This window comes from Branchiostoma lanceolatum, chromosome 6, assembly GCF_035083965.1.
Source record: "Branchiostoma lanceolatum isolate klBraLanc5 chromosome 6, klBraLanc5.hap2, whole genome shotgun sequence".
Lineage (NCBI taxonomy): Eukaryota > Metazoa > Chordata > Leptocardii > Amphioxiformes > Branchiostomatidae > Branchiostoma > Branchiostoma lanceolatum.
Genome location: NC_089727.1, coordinates 21,622,006 through 21,630,056, shown reverse-complemented (window position 1 = coordinate 21,630,056; position 8,051 = coordinate 21,622,006).

Below are 8,051 nucleotides of genomic sequence, written 5' to 3'. Positions count from 1 at the left end.
AAATAATATATGATACGAACACAGACAAGAAGAAAGTTCAGGAACTAGTAAAACATATGCCACGGATCTAAATTAATACGCAATGTTAAAACAAAATTGAACTACGACGTAAATATAAGTAATATCAAATATAAGAAAATGATACCAGGATAACAAATGGTAATTAGATATATCAGGGCATTGTTATCAATAAGAACGAGGGTTCTCTGTGCATTAAGTTGGCCTCAGTTGTCAAACCTACAAGGTATTTACACTTGTCGGAAAGATTAGGTGTGCTCGGCTGAATAAGCGACCGTTTAAAAACCCATCACTGTTCATCAGAACGTATATTTTTATAGAGGAATAAAATTATCAGTATCACAAGATTTTGCAAATACAAGTAGACCCACGATGACACAACAAGTTTTTCTTCTACGATTATTTGTTCGGGGAGATAATCTTGTTACTGCGTTTACTGTGACGGATTATAATTATATAACGATGCGACAAAAATTCTAAAGAATAATTTTCTTACAGCAACATGTACATTATGGGGGAGGAATTTCAATGTTTGGTGCCAACGCGTTTGTGCATGTTAATACGATTGTACTGCAATTGTTGATGAATGCACAGTTGCACTAAAAAATATTGTACTTAAATTATACTCTTTAAGCAACTGTTGTTTTCGTAATAACCACTATCGGCGCCATTTTGATTTTGTATTTTTCCTCCAGGCACCAGACCCGTGCAGCAACCGACGACTGATTGGCAGTCAATTGCGGACGCCGCTGCGAATATACCAAATGCCCTGTACGTCTCCAGAGCAGGTAAAACTTTGGAATTTAGTGTTTTCTTTTTAGGTCTTGCTGCATTGGTCGTACGATTCTTTTTTCTATTACATCTGCTTTTATTGATTTTTTATATAACCAACAGAAAACGACTGAAAAAAACAAACTTTATGGCCCATAAGTCAAACAAACAGTCACGAAACAACGTATACACCATAATCTGCACGAAATCCATATAAAGTACATAAACAATAATGTATAATTTATCTTAACAAAAACTTTTTAGTCAAACCAACATTAAGAAGGTAACAAGTTACTTTCGAAATAATATTTATCTTAGACATAATAATAAATGATAAATTTACCTGGAATCCTCATATCTCAAACTATTGTAATTACGGAGAAAATCTCCATAATAAACAAATCATTATTACCATATATGATAGTCTAGTAAACTCAAATCTGATCTGTGTAAATGTTGTATGGGTCTGTACTGCACTCCAGCCCCCAATTCTACTTCGAAAAGGCCTACGTACATATGGTAAGCTTTTATGCCCATTCTCTACCTCTCTATTTATGAAGCTTACTATAATCTTAAACATCGACGACATTAAAAGACTTCAGGCAAAGCTATCTTAATATCTGTGTAGAACAGGCTATTAACCTTCACGTTGTTACCCTTTGTTGGAGCGCGGTAAGAGGTGGAGAATACACATGCGTTTAGAACAGCTGACGTTTGTATTATGTCTGTTTATACGACAACAGCTGATGCAATTATCCAACTGATGCTGTGTGTGTGTAATTGTAATGGTCGTTATTTGAATATGATATTAGATCTGGCATTTGGTGACGTTAATAACTACCCGTGGATAGTATGCCTTGTTTCCCTGTCAAATTCGTTGGATTCTTGATACGATGATGACAGGGTCGGTAAACTGAAGAATCATAAGAAGATAGGACTGGCAGTTCTAATCGAGAAATAGTGCATCAAAATAATGATGACATACAATGGATGCACCATTGGAGTCTTGGGCCTTCATTAACAAGTATCCAGCGCGGTGGTTCATCCCTATACAATCAATCACAATATCAATTAAGGTATTTCATTCAATATACAACTGTTACAGAATATACCAGGATTGTAATTACAAGAGGTTAATCAGGGTCTGTGACTTCCCACCTTACATCAAGATCCATTTCGTGCTTTTATCTTACAAATAGCTGGTCAATAGCAAAAGAAATTATAACAAACACCTTAGCCACAATGCACACACTATAAGAACTTCACGGAGAATTGTGTTCAGGGAACTCTTGTTCTTCATTTGAAATCAACCCATGGTATCTTCCTTATTTATGTTTTTTTTCATTGCAACATTTAAATACATGACACGATGACGACATACTCAAACTTACAGCTTATTTTCGTGTCGCCATCAACAGAGTACATTACAAAAGTCCAATAGAAATACTACAAATACTGAAAATGAAAAACAAATGCGGACATGCAAAGCACGGGATAATTTAAAATACGCAACATGACAGTAATCTTGAAATGTAAGAAAATTGAAATCAATAACGCTATACAGATGAGAGCAGTTACTTCAAGGCTGGTAGGATGGGGGTTTCGCTAATCAAATCTTTAGGTTACTTTATGAATAGTTGGACGTACTGTAATATAAGAGTTTGGCGTTGTTTGGATTCGAAAGGAATGCATTTATGCAATAAGTGAATTAGCACATTATCAGAGGGATCATTTAAATTTGTGACTGATCCTACCAGATTTTTTTTTTCAAATTGCTGAAGAGTGAGGAACGGTATTGAGTGTAGTTTGGGCAGTACAAAAATGATGAGAAATACTTCCACAAGGATGGCCACAGGTACAAGCAGGACAAGTTACTAGGTTGCGAGTGTAAAAATTGAAATTTAAACTTAAAGTACCGAGACGGAAACGAGTGAGAAGAGCGCAGGTGTAACGAGGACCGGTGCTAAAATATGGGACAGAGACAGGGCGCACAGATTTGATAATTGTTTTCTTAAAATGTGGAAGACTTAATGACCGATCTGCCAAGGTAAGGTTGTTCCAATGATACGTAGCATAATTATGTTGAGCCCAACGTACTGTTGGGCGCAACCTACTGTGTTCGTAAGGTTTCTTTCTCCTGTCAAATCTTACTGTCGACGCAGATCGGTCGTCCTTGGACCAACTGAGCTGAAATTTGGTATACAGGTAGAGTGGGCAAATACCCTGGGAGTTTGTTTTCTTCATTTTTTCGATATTGACCTTGAAAGTGATTTTATTGAGGTTTTTCGAGACCAAAAACGTACATTTCGGCCTCCTGTGCTCTGGAAATACATCCAAATGACCTGAAATTTGCTATGGGGGTACATTTAACAAATATTCAAAGAATCCCATTCGCACTTCCGGCACGGAACACTTCGAAATACGATTTTAGAGGGTATTTTGGGGAGAAGATCGGCTTTCTAGTGTATGAATGATTTCTTAAAGCCAGTAGTGGTACACAACAGAAGGTTATGTTTATTACGAAGGTCGTAGAGAGAGGAGTCTAATACTGTGGACGGTATCAAATCTCTTAAGTATTTTCGAGTTTGTCCATAGATAATTTTATAGAATAAAATAAGAGATTGAACATGGCGATGGTCAGATAACTTTTCCCATCCCAGTTCGGCGAGTAGTAAAGTATACGAGGACCCCCTAATAGCACCAGGTACGGTTAAAGCACATACGTATAGTATACTTTCGATGAGTTGAGAGTCTGAAGCAGTGCAACCGTGCCATACTACGCCACCATACTCGAGTAGGGGACGGATAAAAGATTTGTATATGATTCCCAAAACTTCACGGGGAGCTTAAATTTAAGCTACTGAAGGTTGAAACTATATTAGAAATATGTGTAACCCAAGACATAGTAGATGAAAGATGGAACCCGATGTGTTTGTGACAGTTAACAGATTTGATGTGTTCGTTACCAAGGAAAAGGGGTGGATGTAGAGGAGGGTTAGCCTTATTGTTTTTGAAGGGTTGAGTTCCATTAGCCACACATGTGTCCATGATAGAATCTTGGAAAGGTCAGAATTGAGTCTAATGGCTGATACGGTGGGGGATTCTACAACATTGAGCAGGGAACTATCGTCTGCGAACAGAACGGGATGAGTTCCGAGTCCCTCTATCATGTCATAAATGTACCCGAGAAATAAAAGTGGACCGAGCATTGATCCTTGTTGCACACCTGCACTAATCTCGCGCCAATCAGAGTATTGACCTTCTATTACGACACGCTGCTTTGAAACCAGTTGAGAAACGATCCTTCCACCCCGTTTTGTTGAAGCTTGAAGATATGCCTTGATGCTAATTTATGTTCAAATTTTAAGTAAGTTTTGTTTATTCTATTATTCATTCTACATTTATTTGTCTATGTCAGCTAAAATTTGTATTTTCTTAATCTCTGCTATCTCTTTACTATATTAGTTATATTTTCATTTATTGTATAATTTTCATACGCTATCAATTATCATATTGTTACTTTTTGCTAACATCCAATGATATTTATATATTACCATGTCTTCAAATTAAATACGGATATTGGGAGCGCGGTCGGCAGACGGTATTCTGCATGGATAGCTAGTATCAATTTTAAAAAAAACACAACCCAAACGCCAGATTTGAAGACATGAGGATACGTATAGGATCCAGATGGCTCTGAGATGTTCTGCCACCTAATAGTCTAGGCTTTAACTTAGGTTGCACCTTAAATTCCATGAAAGACGTGTAAAGACGCGTGAACAGGGAATTTTGGACTTACTACCGTTAATCATTGATTGACTGCCGCCATGCTAATGACATAGGCTTTACTCCGTGAACGATTCAGTGATGAACAATTCATTTGGTCAAACAGGAGCCTACGATCCACCAGACGATAGCAAGAAGACAAAGTGTTTCAACCGATGCCGTAAGAAGCTGTGGCAAATATCCAACCCTGTGCTCGTTGTGGTGTTCGCAGTACTGCTGTCATATTTTACAGGTGAGTTTTGTTTATGACACAGTACGATACTTTGGCTCATTACTAGTTCAACACTGAGTGATATTTATTAGTCTTCTGGAAAACAAACCATTCTAATGTTTCAATACAGTGAATTTCGTTGAAGAGATTGAAGAACTTCGAGCACGTGTACAGCAATTGGAACGTAAGTAGTCTGCCATTATGTACTAAGTTACTTATTTTGAAAGGTTTCGTTAGCCTTTCTCCGATTTGCCTGCATCAAGGGTCTTTGGTAAACATAATAAAGTATTCTTAAACTGATTGATTTTGTAACATTTTTATGTAAAAGCGGAATTCAAAATTCTTCTATACTAACCCCAAGTGCATTGTCATCTAACAATATTATCCATGTCTTTTAAGGAGAAAAGAAAGAGATAACTACGTCTGCCGGGCCTACTGGACCCATTGGACCGGCTGGCCCAACAGGAGAGAAGGGAGCAGTGGGACCAGCTGGTCCTAAAGAACAGAAGGGAGCCCTGGGACCAGCTGGCCCTACAGGAGAGAAGGGAGCCGTGGGACCAGCTGGTCCTAGAGGAGAGAAGGGAGCAGTGGGACCAGCTGGTCCTAAAGAACAGAAGGGAGCCCTGGGACCAGCTGGTCCTCCAGGAGGGAAGGGAGCCGTGGGACCAGCTGGTACTACAGGAGAGAAGGGAGCCGTGGGACCAGCTGGTCCTACAGGAGATAAAGGACCCGTTGGACCAGCTGGCCCTACAGGAGAGAAGGGAGCCGTGGGACCAGCTGGTCCTACAGGAAATAAGGGAACCATGGGACCAGCTGGCCCTACAGGCGAGAGGGGAGCCATAGGAAAAACCTTTGGGCGTGAGTTTGCAAATCGAAATTAACATTAAGTGATATACACTTACTTGTAGTATGTCAGCATTGTAGTAAAGCTTACATGACATGGTATGTTCAACAATGTAACATTTGTAAGGCAATGCTGATTCATTTAAAGGATGACATTATCTGGGCAGCTCAAAACAAAAGTTGGGCAAAAAAATTCCTTCATCAGAAATTCTTGTCAGGAAAATTGAAAAAAATTACTTAACACAAATACACAGAATATTATCATACAAAAATATGAATTCATTCATTTTGTCCTTTCACATATTCTTTGGTTTTGGAACACTTGACCCATTGGTATCCGTTTTCGGATATTTTTTTTAACCTCCTGTACGGTCACATTTGTACTTGAAACGACCGAACATTAAAGAGCGTGGTTGTTATTAATATGATAAAGTCAGTGTGGCATAACTGAGAAAAGAGGATCATCGACGAATACATAAAAATGCGCATTATCAATTAGAAAAAAAATTCGATGGACTGTAAATGAGCGGAGTTTAATTCTTGCATGACTTGGACGGTAAATTAAGATGACAATTAATGACATTGATTTAAGGAAATGAGGCCGCATTTACATAATCAACTTCGCCAAGAAGGTTATGTTTTTGGTAGCCCTAGTGCGTACGTGTATGTGTGTGTGGATGAACAGCTTAACTCGCGAGGGCCTTGATTTATTGCGTTGACATGTGGTATGTAGGAAGGTGAAAATTAGACCTGTAAATGATTAGATTTCTTGCTTCCTATCAGCTTGTTATAGTACTGCAGTGGCACTTGCGATTTGGATATCGCGTGTCCTGGACATGATTTTTATGTGGCAGATAGTTCTTACGGCAAAGAATAAGTGGTGTAAGTTTGGGGGACCCCTAGTGACGTTATTCAACTGCAGGAGGAGGTTTTGTTTCAGACTTTAAAAGGGAATAACTGGAAGAAGTTGTGGACGAATGGTCATAATAGTTGGTACTGTGTGAAGGTTTACATAATTAGATAACAGAAGAAAAAGACTCTTTTTTTTCACAACCAAGGGATTTATTCAACCGACGTTTCGGTGACCCTCTGTCACCTTCTTCAAGGCAATTCTGACTGGTTCACATAGCAATACAGCACAGGTGTTGCTGCTTATACATATTAATGAGATGCAAACGCAAAATATTTACATATGTACAAACACAGGGGATGACATCACTATGCGGTCCCAAACATACAGAAGTGTAACACATACACAACTACATATCGATCAACAAACGATGCAACGATTATTTCTTTAGGATGCGGTCCCAATCGTGACTGAGTCTATATCCCCCCTCATCACGGTTCATGACTGGAGCGGATAGTCATGCTTTTAAGTACCAGAGTTATCAGCCAAGGATTGACGTGTTCAAAAATTCGTATTTCCCGAGAACCATAGTAGAATGGAACTCGTTGTCATCAAGTACTGTAGGAGCTTCATCACTAAGTAGCTTTAAAGAACGGTTGCAGTCAGATATGCAAAGACTAGGTGTAACAGACCGTTCGGTGTAATATGACCAGCTGCTGCCGCGCCGCGTGCCTGCGAAGCTGGTGTGTTACGCCTGATGGCGGTTATACCGGCTATATGGATACAGATACAGATTTCCTGATCCATACAGACTCCTTAATCCAACGTGTTACTCTATTGTCCTCTCGGTCTATCGCCTTGGCCCCATCCCAGTCTATAGCACAGTTGTTTCTCATGATGTGGTCTGTCACTGCTGATTTGTTCTCTTCCTTCTCAGCTACCTGGTTGAATAAATCCCTTGGTTGTGAAACAAAGAGTCTTTTTCTTCAGTGACTTACCAACCTGATGAAACTATTCACGGATAATTAGATAACAATTATGAAAATCAAAATGTTTTTGCATAATTAATGAGGAAAGTTTTTACGTCTCTAGCTCTTGATGAAATGCTATAACAGTATGTACTACTTTAATACTTCTGTTTTTCGGTAGGAGACGATGATAAAAAGATATAATTCATGCACATGATGTTCTTATTTGCATAATCAATATCTTATTTGTATTTGTGATACCTGCATTTCAGGCCATATATTTGTGATACCTATAATACATGTATTTCAGCCATGTTGATTTGATTATATGAATGACATCCGCGTGCGCATCAACATTTGTCAGTTTCCTAAAGTTTACGGCCATACTGTAAATAATACGAAGCAGCTGGAAAAATGAGAAAATATGTATGCTGTAAATTTTGATTAAAATGTTTCTGAAACGAATACTATAGTCTTAGAATGCCAAAGTCAATTCCAAATTCAAAGAAGAACAATTATAAAGAATTTATTATTTGGTATACCTTACTTTCTGTGTTTAGTTTTGTTCATCCTTCCTGGCCAAATCGATTTCACGATGAAGGCA